This window comes from Symphalangus syndactylus, chromosome 18, assembly GCF_028878055.3.
Source record: "Symphalangus syndactylus isolate Jambi chromosome 18, NHGRI_mSymSyn1-v2.1_pri, whole genome shotgun sequence".
NCBI classification, from domain to species: domain Eukaryota; kingdom Metazoa; phylum Chordata; class Mammalia; order Primates; family Hylobatidae; genus Symphalangus; species Symphalangus syndactylus.
In genome coordinates, this window is record NC_072440.2 from 91,670,929 (window position 1) to 91,684,516 (window position 13,588).

Sequence of the window (13,588 nt, forward strand, 5' to 3'; positions counted from 1 at the left end):
TAGAAAGAAAGAGGACCGCTTTCTGTCTCCAGACCTACACCCTATTCTCCCACAGTGGAGATGGTCTAGGCTTGGACTGGCCCTGGGGCCCTTTCAGGTCTGACATCAGGTGGCCCTCCCCCTCTGTCAAACCCGCCCTGGCCTTCAGGGCTCAGGTTCTGAGATGCAGCTTCAGCCCTGGGACCCAGGGATGCTGAAGTAGAGAGTTCTGTAAACTGAAATCCACTAGAGAACTAGAAACAGGTTCTCAGGGAGCCCGAGAGGCCTCCTGCAGGGACAGAATGTAGCCTCTATTCCCCCCAAGATTTTGGTTGGAATCTTGTAGCTAAGATTGAGCTGGAGTCCTGGCTCCTGAGGACAGGCAGTTTGGCCATTCTGAGAAGGTCTGCTCAGGCCAGGAGCCTGCAGCTGAGAGTTCCCTGTGGAAGGGAAACAGAAGTTTAATTGAGGACAGCAACACTTGTTTATTTCGAAGCCCGTTGTGAGCCCGTGGACAGGATGTACTGTCTATGGCTGGGGTCCCACTGCTCCCTTCCTCCGGCATTGTTCCTCTTAGGAAGCCGGGACCTCAGGCCAGTTCTGGAAAGTCCCTAGGGCCTGCCCTGGCCAGGCCTATGTCATGGGCCCCCCTGGAGAGCACCTACCTGTTGAGTACTGGTGTCCATGACAACATCCATACAATGTATCTGGGACTAAGTTCACCTCCATGTGCCCCATGGGCTCCTCTGAGTCTCAAGCTCTCACACAAGGTAGAGACCAGACAGCAAAGTCCAGCCACTCTCTGGGGCCCTGTGGCCTTCCTGTCCAGCAGCCACCTGGGTGTTGTGTTGACATACTTGGTGCAGTGATTTAATACCCAGTGTCAGGCTGATATGAAGGGTCATTCCCATTTCTCTAGCTCACCAGCTGCCCAGCTGAGCCAATCCTGGGAAAGAGACAGGGCAACAGAGCTACCAGCATTGTCCCCACATAGTGGTCCTGCCTGCTGCTGTTGGCTTCATGTGGGTTCACAGCTGCCCAGAGCAAACATGGTCAATGCTCAGAGCCTCCTCAAGGAGCTGAACTCTCAGCATCAAGCTATGAATGGTCCCACTCACTACAAACTCTGATCGCTCCAAACCATTCCCTGCTCAGCACCCTAAGGCCTTGCAGTTGGGGAAGCTGACTGAGGGGCCAGTGGGGAAGCTGACCCAGGGGCCAGTGGAGGAGCAGTAGGGACTGGCCCTTGAGTTCTCATGCAGCCCACAGCATCCTGTGAAGCAGCAGCCGGGTTCTGTGGGCGCAAACGGCCGGGGTTCCAGTCCAGCTTGGCTGTGTGACATCCCCTCACCCCACAGTGCCAAGTGAAGAGACTTACCCTGGGTCCTGGGAGGAAGCCAGGTAGACTATAAAGTCCTCTATGTGCCTGAAGGAATTTCAGTGGACTGGTCATGCTAGATCCTCACAGAGGGACTTCCCTGCCCGGTACCAGCTAGCTCCTAACAGGAGGTGGCAGGCCACTGGGCAAGTGATCAGCAGGCCTGTTAACAGCTCAGTCAAGCCCCCAGCCCTGGTGCTGACCACTGACTTCCATGCCAGGCCTGGTGCTGCGACACACAGAATCCCACGCGGTACACAGATATCCATCCTCCTCTGTGGCTGGCCTCTCACTCCTGTGCTCCGTGGCTCTGGCTACTGGGAAAAGCCAAGCAATTTCATGTCTCGGGTCACGCTCAGGCTAAAGCCACAGCTTCTGGAGTGGGATTATGGGCTCAGCATGTGGCCTCGGTAAGCCGGCTCTTTATTGATGACTTTCAGAGGCCTGATGCTTCTCTGCCAACTCAGCACATAGCAGCCGCCTCTGAATGGCTTTTTAAATAAAGCTAGGCTAGCTCTCTCCAGCCCAACTGGCCAATCACGTCATCTATTTTCCCACATGCAGAGCTCATCCATAAACACTGAGCACGTAATGGGCACCTACCGTGTGCAGTACCTGTTCCAGGCAAGTTGGAGGAAGCAAAGATGAAAAAACTTGAGCCATTAAAGCCAATTCTACCAGGAGCCATGCTGAGCCTCTAGTTTCACTTCCGTTCTCTGGGCCTTCTGCCTGAACCTCAGGCACAACTAAAGGAGGTGCCTCCTCCATGCGGCCCTCTCTTCCTGTCCCTCTCCCTCTGCCACCTGCCAGCATGGACAGTTTGTTGCCTGCAGCCTGGGCTCAGCTTTTGTTCCATTTCCTGGAGCTGCCGTGGCAAAGCACCATAAACTGGGTGGCTTTAAACCACAGAAATGTATTATCTCACAGTTCTGGGGGTCACGAGTCTAAAATCAAGATGTCAGTAGGGCCGTGGTCGCTCCGAAATCTGTAGGGAAGGATCCTACTTTGTTTTGTCCTGGCTTCTGGGGGTTTCCTGGCAACACTTGGGGTCCCTTGGTTTATAGCTGTATCACCCCAGCCTCTGCCTTTGTCTTCATATGGGTTTCTCTCCTCTGTGTCTGTGTCTTCACACGGTGTCTTCTCTGTGTCTGTGTCAAAATTTCCCTCTTATAGGAAAGAACACCAGTCATTGGATTACGGCCCACTGTAATCTCATATGACCTCATTTTACCACAATTATACCTACAAAAGCCCTATTTCCAAATAGGAGCACCTTCACAGGGTCCTTGTGGGCGTGAATTTGAAGGGATGCAATTCGACCCAGTACAGTTACCACCTGTCCTGAGCACGTGAAATTCAATAGCAAGCAGAGGCCCATTCCATTCTGCAAGGCATGGCCCCCGTGCCATCCCTGTGCCCTCTGTGTGTTTCAGCAGTGCCATGTGGGTTTCACTCCCGTGTGAGGGGACGTGTCAGGAGGAAGCTGGGCAGGCAGTAGTGTGTGTAGACACCCACCACGTACCATCATTATAAAGTTCTGTCCTTTGCAGCTGCTGCCAGACACGTCAAATTCTCTCCATCAAAAGCTGGATCTCTTTATTAAATAGTGAAATGACTATTTATTTCACTATTTATTAAATAGTGAAATGACTATTTAATAAATAGTGAAATGACTCTGCATAGTGAAATGGCACAAACTGGAGAGCTGGTGACATTCAGAGCTATCCTGGCTGGCAGGGGGACAGCGGCGCTCCTTCCTTCCTTCCTTCCTCCAGCAGTGCAGCTCTGGAGAAGGCCTTCCCTGGCTGGACCAGTGCTGTCTGTTCAGAGCCACAGGCTGCTGAGTCCTGGGGCTCCCCCTTACCATCACCCCATTATCCTCTCGCTGGCCTCTGAGGGAGTCGGAAAGGTTCTGAGGATGCTGGCAGTGGGAACTAAAGGCTTCCGGAGCATGGGAGCTGCAGGCCAACTGCCTTTACTGCTGCCTTCTCAGGCTGGTTTTCTTCCTTTGGTGAGATCGCCCTTGACGTCTCCACAGTGTGTTTCTGTTTTTCCTTTTGGTGTTATCGCCACTTTGCTGATTTTCCCCTAACAAGTGCTCTAAGTCCCAGAGGGCAATGATTTTCTGGATCAGAAAGTAGAACAGCTGATTTCTTGCCCACCTGTTTCTCAGACATCAGAAGCTGCAGAGAGGCTGAGTTTGACTCAGTCCCCACCCTCCCCAGAGGGCCTCATTTTACACCTAGGCTGGTTCCAGGACCCTAAATTGGGCTCTGTCTGCTTGTATGGGTGGCCCTAGGATTTGCATCAGGACCTCACAATCTATAAAATCCATGGCTGTGGAATGGAAAATGGTGCAGCACTTTGGGAAATAGATTTAGCAGTTTTTAAAACAAGTAAACATAAATGTACCACACAACTCAGCAATTCCACTCCTAGGCATATACCTAAAGAGAAAGAGAAATATATGTCCACTCAAAGGCTTGTACACAGATTTTCATAGCAGCTTTATTTATCACAGCCAAAAAGTTGAAACAATGGAAAAGCCTCTCGGCTGGTGAATGGATAAACTAAATGCAGTAAATCCATACAATGGAATATTATTAGGTCACAAAAAAGGAATGGAGCGATACATGCTACAATATGGATCTACCTCAAATACATCATGTTAAGTGAAAGAAGCTAGACTCAAAAGACCACCTGTTGTATGATTCTATGTATATGAAATTTCCAGGACAAATCTACAGAGACGGAAAGATTAGCAGTTGCTTCAAGCAGAGGTTGGAACCAACAGTGACTGCAAAAGGGCACAAAGAATCTTTCCTAGGGTGATAGAAATGCTCTAAAGTCGGCTTGTTGTGATGGTTGCACAATTTGATAAGTTTACTAAAATTGTTTAATTGTACTCTTAAAATGGGTGATGTTTATGGTATATAAATTATATCTCAACAAAACTGTTAGAATAATTTAATGATTGGGAAAAGAAGGAAACCGACAAATCCATAGGCAGCAGAGTGCAGAGACTAAAAATGTGAGCCAACTCCTGGCTCTTGGTCTTCCTGGCTGTGTGACCCTGGGCCAGTTACTTAACCTCTCTGTGTCCCAGTTTCCTCATCTATAAAATGGGGATAACAATTTTACCTGCCTCATTATGGTAGTATAAGGCTAAATGAGTTAATATTTGTAAAGTTATTTGAACAATACCTGATGCATAGTATTAATTATATGTGTGTAATTAAAATTCTGTTGAAATTCTGTTAAGCTGTTGTCTACTGGGCTATGAGGAATCCTAGGGTTTGAGTGCTCCCTCTCTTCATCTGAGAGTGAATGCCAGACATCTTCGTGCAAAGGAGTGCTGATGGCTTGCTCTCCATGGAGGGTGGTTGTAGGTGCAGGAGGAGGCTGTGCCACCCTCTGCCGTCTCTCAGCTTCTCTGAGCCCCACGCTGGTGAGCAGGGTGATGGCCTGCTTCTGCTGCCTCAGTGGGGGTGCCACATGGGAATGGGCACATACAAAACCACTGGAGACCCATAAAGGGGCCCTGGGATTGAGGGACCCTGTGTCCAGGGGGCCCTGGTATGTGACTGGGGGCTGGATCCAGGTGGGTCATGGAGGTCTACGAAAGGGAGGGTAGATGGAACAAACTGGAAATGAGCCATTCTGACAAGGAATAATGCCAACAGGAATGTGGCAGCGGGGAGTACATCCCAGCTCACTCCACACTCAGAGCAAGAACAGCTCTCCCAGCACCATGGAGACAGGAAGTAAACACATCGGTTTCCCTCTCCTGGTCCCTGACCTTTGAGCACGATGTGGTCAAGTGGAGAGAGGTTTCTGGCAGTTCCAGCGGCCCACGGCCAGGCTGGCCTGTATCCCTTTCTCTTTACCCCTTGGGCTTTCCCAGCTTCCTCATCAACCCTCAATCACTTTGGGTGGGAGTGAGCCAGTGTTCCCCCTTCCTTCGAAAAGAAGCCACACACACAAAGACTTAGACATGGATGTTCATAGCAACTTTATTCATAAGGGTTCCTCCCCCAAAGGAAACAACCCAAATATCCATCGAACGGTCAATGAACAAGCAAACAGTGGCACATGGATGCAGCGCAATGCTGTGCAGCGTCAAAAAGGAAAAACCCTTTAATAGACATGCCACAATGGATGTCACAAACATGCTACGTGAAAGAAGCCAGACCCCAAAACTATATCTTGTATGATCCCACGTACATAAAACTCTAGAAAAGGCAAAATTGTAGTGACAGAAAGCAGACCCGTGGTTGCCAGGGGCTGGGGATGGGCAGGACAGGAGTGGTTGGCTGCGAGGGGCCATGAGGCAGCTTTTGGGAGTGATGGAAGTGTGCTACACGTGAGCATGACTATAAACATTCACCAAAACTCATCGAACTGTGCACTTAAAATGGGAACATTTGATTGTACGTGAATTATATCTCAATATACCTGTTGAAACCGCAGTACAAAACTGAACATACTCTTACCATAGTCTCCAGCATTTGTGCTCCTTGGTATTTACCCAAAGGAGTTAAAACTTATGCCCTCACAAAAATCTGCACATGGATGCTTATAGCAGCTTGACTCATAATTACCAAGACTTGGGAGCAACTAAGATGTCCTTTGGTAGGTGAATGAGTAAATAGACTGCAGTACATCTAGATGATGATTCCACTGAGCATTTAATTCAGTGCTAAAAAGAAATGTGCTATCAAGCCATGAAAAGACATGGAGGAAACTTAAATACATATTACTAAGCGAAAGAAGGCAATCTGAAAAGGCTATATGTGTTGTATGATTCCAGCTGTCTGACCTGGAAAAGGCAAAACCATGGAGACCATAAAAAGATCAGTGGTTTCTGGGGTTCAAGGGGAAGAGAGGGATGAATAGGAGGAGCACAGAGGATTTTTAGGGCAAAAACTTATCTGTATGATACTCTCATGGTGGATCCGTGGCGTTATTCATTAGTTTAAACCTGTAGAATGCACCGCAACAAGAGTGAACCCTAATGTACGCTATGGCTCTGGGTGATAAGGAGGTGTCCATGTGTCCATGTAACTTCACTGGTAAATGTCCTACTCTGGTGCAGGCTGCTGGTGGTGGGGGAGCCTGTGCATGTGTGGGGGCAGGAGGCATGTGGGGACTTTGTACTCGCTGTTCAATTGTGCTGTGAACCTAAAACTGCTCTTTAAAAAAATCTACTTAAAAATAAAAAAGGAACCACAGGGAGGAAGCTCGTGAAGTAGAAGATGCCTGCGGCTCCAAGATACCTGGTATCCCCAGACCATGCTCCACCTTTGGTGACAGCCCCCACAGTCCCCAGGGTACCTGGGCTCCCAACTGAGGCTTAGCAAATGTTTCACTGATGGTGGGAGGAGTTTCCAGTCCAGTAAATGGGAAAAACTGAGTCAAGGGGCTGGGGGCACCCTCTGAAGGAAAGGACACCTCCAGAGTCCTCTGGAGCGATGAGGGGTCAGAATCCTCAGTTGGCCTGGAAGTCCTGGCACCAACTGGCCTTTGTTCCTTGACAGCATCTCTCTCCTCCTCTGTATGATTTCCAACTTTTCTTTTTCTTCCTCTAGTTACCCTGTGTTGTCCTGGACAGGCGAATGGGGAGAATTTACTGCATGGTGGCTCGGGGCCTGTTGGCGCAGCATGGGGTGACACACAGCTGAGCAAATCCACAGAGCAGCTCAGCCCAATCTTCCCTCCCCTCTCCCACTCCCGGAATGAAGCCAAGAGGAGCCTCAGTATTCGGAAAACTGTTCAGTGTGCTCCCTAGAGAAGGCTCCAAGAGCCTGAGCTACAACAGGCCTCATGAGAACAGGCCTTTTCCTGGAGGAGAGCTCAGAGGTCCACCTGGGCCCCCGGAGCGGCTTTGAAGTGGCAATCTTACTGAAGGTCTCCACCAGGACCCCTTTGGCTTGGGGAGTGCATGGTCCTTTGCTGGGATGCAGGAAGGCTGCTGTGGGTTCTCATGTGGCAGAGAGCGAGGACTAGAGCCCTGAGAACCTGACTTCTCACAGGCAATATTAGAGCAGCAGGCCGGGATCCTGATGCTGCGTCTGGTGGCCTCTGCCCCCCAGGACGGTGCTCATCCTGCAGCCAGCTGTGGGTGGAGAGGGAGAAGGTGTTTGTTTTGTTTTGCTCTGTCCCATGGTTATGTAAGGCTGGCTACAAGTTAGGACCTTTAACTCCGTCGTCTTGTCATCTCGTGTCCCTTTCAGCTGAGCTTAAGGCAGTGTTGGCTGAGCCTAAGGCAGTGTTGTTGCTTCTGAGTGAGAGGCGGGCTCCTGCTATTGCCACTGCACGTTCCCGAAGTTGTGTGTTTGGCATCGGTGCTTTTGGGTTCAGCTTGAGGATTCCTCCTTAGACCTGAGGCTCAAGCGTCCTAAGTTTAAGAAGAGAAGGGTAGGGCTTGACGTCTGAACTCAAGAACTGCATCTCCAGGCTCATGTGGAAATCAGGACAGCAGAGTGACCTTTGCAAAAATGCAAAGCAATAAACCAGCTCCCTGGCCCAGGTCCCCAGGCCTGGCCTTCCCTCTGCTTCCCATCTTGTCCTCATCCTCACCTGCCTGTCACTCATCGGTAGACCTTCCTGGGCCTGGTCTTTGGAGAAACTTAGTTCATCAATAATCATCTCCATTTCTCCTATGGATAGTAAATTCATGTTTTTCTACTTCTTTTCAAGTTAATTTTGATCACTTATATTTTTTTTTTTTTTTTTGAGACGGAGTCTCGCTCTGTCACCCAGGCTGGAGTGCAGTGGCGCAATCTCGGCTCACTGCAAGCTCCGCCTCCCAGGTTCACGCCATTCTCCTGCCTCAGCCTCTCCGAGTAGCTGGGACTACAGGCGCCCGCCACCACGCCCGGCTAATTTTTTGTATTTTTAGTAGAGACGGGGTTTCACCATGGTCTCGATCTCCTGACCTCGTGATCCGCCCGCCTCGGCCTCCCAAAGTGCTGGGATTACAAGCGTGAGCCACCGCGCCTGGCCGATCACTTATATTTTTATAGTCAAGTGCCCATTTCATCTAGAGCTCAAATATCTATCCTATCCTCATAATGTTAAGAATTATCTTTGTATTTGTGGTGTTAGTCCAGTTTTTATTTCTAGGGTTTTGTCTCTTGTTTATTGGTTATGTTTGGAGAAATATATGCTATTGGTCTTCATTTAGTTTTTTGTTTTTCTGGTTTTTTTAGTCCTTTTTAAAACATTATGTCAAATTTTTATTTACCTTTATTTTTGTTGTTTAATTTTTAAAAACATGTCAGGCTATAAAAATTTCTCTAAGCACAGATTTGGCCACTTCTCATACATTTTATCGTGTTCTGTTTTGATTTCTATTAATTTTCAAAAAGTCTAAATTTGCAGTGTTTGTTTCCTGTTTAAAACTAAAAAGCTATTTAAAATACTAGTAATGTTTGTATGTTTGTGCTTTTGTTCTCAAGATTTTCTCACTATTACCCATTTGTAATTCATTTCTGGTTTTATTAAATTAGGTCTAAGAATGGGAATCTGTACAATTCTACTTTCTACAACTCAAAAGTTTTCCTTTGCAACCTAGTATATAACAAATTTTTATAAAGGTTCAATAGATTTTTTTTTTTTTTTTTTGAGACAGAGTTTTGCTCTTGTTGCCCAGGCTGGAGTGCAGTAGTGCAGTGGCGCAATCTCCGCTCACGGCAACCTCCACCTCCCAGGTTCAAGCGATTCTCCTGCCTCAGCTGCCCGAGTAGCTGGGGTTACAGGCATGCGCCACCATGCCTGGCTAATTTAGTATTTTTAGTGGAGATGTGGTTTCTCCATGTTGGTCAGGCTGGCCTTGAACTCCCAATCTCAGATGATCCTCCCACCTTGGCCTCCCAAAGTCCTGGGATTATAGGTATGAATCACTGCACCTGGCTGGTTCAACAGATTTTATATATATATCTCCTGTTTGGAGAATATGTAGAGTTTCAAATTTATTGATTGTATTTCTCAGAATTCTGTATCCTTATTTACTCTGGGTCCGCTTGACTGGTCATTTCTGAGAGAGGAGGTTAAAGGATCCCACTCTCAGGATGGTTTTGTCAAATTCTTCTGGGAGTTGTTTGGTGCCAGTCCTGGCTGAGGGTCCCAGCAGTGTCTGGCCTGGTCTTAGAGAGGTGCTGAGGCTCCCAGGAGGATGTCACCCCACATTAAGCAAAGGAGCTGCCTTAGCAGGTAGCAAGAAGATGCTGCTCACGGTACTGGGCTCTCCCTGGCTTCTGTTTCTGGGTTTATGCTCCAAATTCACTTTTAAACTGTGGTATTTTTGGTGTCATAAGCCATTGCCTTCGCAGAAGGGCTTGGCCTCAGGGGCATGGGCAGCAGGTGGGCACATCTGGGATTCCCCTCCAGCTGCAAGGGAAAGGAGCAGAAGGTCCTGCCCACAGACAAGAGTGTCTCTGGCTTGTCAGCAGGCTTCACCTGCCACAGAGCAGGGGCCCTGGAACACCTGTGTTTCTTGGATGGGCATCAGTTCTCTCTGGGCTCGTGCCAATCAGGCCAGCAAGGTTTTGGGGTTTGTTTTCCCTGTAGCCAGGTGGGCTCAGACATAGCTCTTCTCAGCAAGCCTGACCTCTTAGGCTTTTCAAGACCTCAGCATTTATGAAGTGTGCCTCAGGCCTCTTCATGCTCAGGGCTGTGGGAGAGGGCCAGGGAGGAGAGATCCATGACTAGTTGGAGCCACATGAGTGAGGCTTAGGAACTCCGCAAAAAACTCTTGGTTTGAAAGATAGGGCACTGAATCAGAAAGTGGAGGGCAGAGGTGGGGACTAGAGGATGTGGGTGTGGCAAAGGCTGGAGAACTGGTTTCCTTGGGGCTGCAGAGTGAGCAAGGGTGACAGCCGGACACCCTGGAGAAAGTAGAGGATGAGCCAATGAGAGTCAAGAAAACACTTGGTGAAAGACAGAAAGCTTTGCCCAAAGATCAGGAACACGACAGGATGCCCATTTCTGCTACTTCTTTTTTTTTTTTTTTTTTTTTGAGACGGAGTTTTGCTCTTGTTGCCCAGGCTGGTGTGCGATGGTGCGATCTTGGCTCACTGCAAACTCCACCTCCCGGGTTCAAGTGATTCTCCTGCCTCAGTCTCCCAAGTAGCTGAGATTACAGGCATGTGCCACCACAGTCAGCTAATTTTGTATTTTTAGTAGAGACGGGGTTTCACCATGTTGGTCAGGCTGATCTCAAACTCCCAACCTCAGGTGATCCGCCCATGTTGGCCTCCCAAAGTGCTGGGATTACAGGCGTGAGCCACCACACCCGGCCTGTTTCTGCTACTTCTATGCAACATTGTACCGGAAGTTCTAGCCAGAGAAACTAGGCAAGAAAAAAAAAAAAGACATCTAGACAGTAAAATAAGCAGTAGAACCATCTTTATTTGCAGATGACATGATCTTATATGTAGCTGATCCTAAAGAATCTACAAAAAAAAATTATAGCTAATACATGAATTTGACAAAGTTGAAGGATACAATATTAACACAAAATCAGTTACATTTCTATACACACTACAAAAGGAAAATCAAGAAAACAATTCAATCTACAATAGCACCAAACAATAAAATAACTAGAAATGAATTTAACAATGGGAGGCGAAGACTTGAACATTGAAAACTGTAACATTGCTGAAAGAAATTAAATAAAATTTAAGAAAATAAAAAGACATTCCATGTTCATTGATTAGAAGAATTGATATTGTTAAAATGACAGTAATCTCCAAATAGATCTACAGATTGAATGCCATGCTTATCAAAATCCCAATGTGATGTTTTTACAGAAATGGAAAAGCTAACCCTAAAATGTGTGTGGAACTACAAGGGACCCTGAATAGCTAAAGCAATCTTCAAAAAGAAGAGCAAAGTTGGAGGATTTATACTACCCAATTTCAAAAGTCACTACAAAGTTACAGTAATCAAAACAGTGTGGCACTGGCACAGGATAGACATATAGATCAATTGGATGGAATTAAGAGTCCAGATACAAACTCATACACATGTGGCACTTGATTTATGACAAGGGTGCCAAGACCATTCCATGCAGAATAGCCTCTCAACAAGTGGTATTGGAGGGGACATCCACATGTAAAAGAATGAAGTCAGAGGCCAGGTGTGGTGGCTCATGCCTGTAATCCCAGCACATTGGGAGGCTGAGGTGGGCAGATCACTTGAGGTCAGGAGTTTGAGACCAGCCTGGCCAACATGGTGAAACCCGTCTCTTCTAAAAATACAAAAATTAGCTGAGCATAGTCATGGGTGTCTGTAATTCCAGCTACTCCAGAGGCCAAGGCAGGAGAATTGCTTGAACCTGGGAGGTGGAGGTTGTGGTGAGCTGAGACCACACCACTGCACTCCAGCCTGGGCGATGGAGCAAGACTGTCTAAAAAAAAAGAGTGAAGTTGTGCCCTACCTCATACCGTATGCAAAAATTAACTCAACATAAATCAAAGACCTAAATATAAGAGCTATTGCTATAAAACTCTTAATAAAAAATATAGGGCAAGTCTTCATGACCTGAGATTTGGCCATGGATTATTAGATATGACACCAAGAGCACAAGCGGCCAAAAAAAATCAAAAGATAAATTCATGAATTTATCGAAACTAAAAACTTTTGTGCTTTAAAGGACAACATCAAGAGAGTGAAAGACAACACAAAGAATAGGACAAAATGTTTGCAAACCATATATCTTTTAAGGATCTAGTGTCTAGAATATATAAAGAACTTCTACAACTTAACAACAAATAATCCAATTTAAAAATTGGCATAGGATTTACATAGGCATTTCTTCAAAGAAGATATACAAAGGACCAACAAACACATGAAAACACGTTCAGTGTCTTTTTGTCTGACATCTTAGCTAGGCTGTAGTGTTCACCACTGCTCTCTGAGCTTCACAATACCACACAAGGACAAGAAGAAGAAAGACGCCAGAAAGTTGGCCAGGAAAGACAAAGACCCAGTGAGCAAATCCGGGGACAAGGCCAAAAAGAAGAAGTGCTCCAAAGACATAGTTCAGGACAAGCCCAATAACTTAGTTTTGTTTGACAAAACTACCTAAGACAAACCCTGTAAGGAAGTTCCCAACTGTAAACTTATAACCCCAGCTATGATTTCTGAGAGACTGAAGATTCGAGTCTCCCTGGCCAGGGCAGCCTTCAGGAGCTCCTTAGCAAAGGACTTATCAAACTGGTTTCAAAGCACAGAGTTCAAGTAATTTACACCAGAAATACCAAGGGTGGAGATGCGCCAGCTGCTGGTGAAGAAGCACGAACAGGTCCAACCAACTGTACATTTAGAAAAATAAAACTTTATTAAATCAAAGAAAAAGAAAATATGCTCAACGAAATCATTAGTCAGAAATATACAAATCAAAACCACAATGAGATACCCACTTAAATCTATTCAGATGGCTAGAATTTTTTTTTTTTAAAGAAAAATAACAAATGTTGGTGAGGATGTAGAGGAATTGAAGCTTCATACCCTGCTGACAAGAATGTAAAATGGTATGATCAATATGGAAAATAGTGTGGTGGTTCCTCAAGAAGTAAAATAGAATTCCTGTATGACCCAGCACTCCACTCCTAGGTATATGCCCCAAAGAACCGAAGACAGGGGTTCAAACAAAACTCATGCAAGAATGCTCCTAGTGGCACTATACACAATAGCTAAAAGGTGGAAACAACATAAACACCCATTAATGGAAGAAAAAATCAACAAAATGTGGTCTATCCATCCAATAGAATATTATTCAGTCCTAAAGAGCAGCCCCAAAGTATTAGTACAAGAAGTGCTGACACACACTAGGACATGGATGAACCTTGAAAACATTCAGCTGAGTGAAAGAAGCCAGTCACAAAGGGCCACACATTGTAGGATACCATTTATATGAAATACCCAGAAGAGACAGATTTAAAGAGACAGAAGAAGGTAGGTAGCTGGTTGTCAGGGGCTGGGAGTGGGGGGAGGTATAGGTTTTCCTTTGGGGGTGATGAAATGTTCCGGAAGTTGATAGCAACGAGAGTTGTACAGCTTTGTAAATATACTAAACACTACTGAATTGTACCCTTTAAAATGGTTAAAATGGTAAATTTTATGTGATGTGTCTTTTACCACTGCCACCACCAAAAACAAAAAGTTTACCTAGGACATGATGGCAACAAAAGGAAGGTGGCCTTGCCTGCCAGGCCGAGGCCTTGG

General features: G+C 46.5%; 1 pseudogene; it reads left to right on the plus strand.

The window, feature by feature from the left end:
- Nucleotides 1-1,948: 1,948 nt before the first annotated feature.
- On the plus strand, nt 1,949-13,307 carry LOC129467552 (small ribosomal subunit protein eS25-like; annotated as a pseudogene).
- The last annotated feature ends 281 nt before the right edge of the window (nt 13,308-13,588 follow it).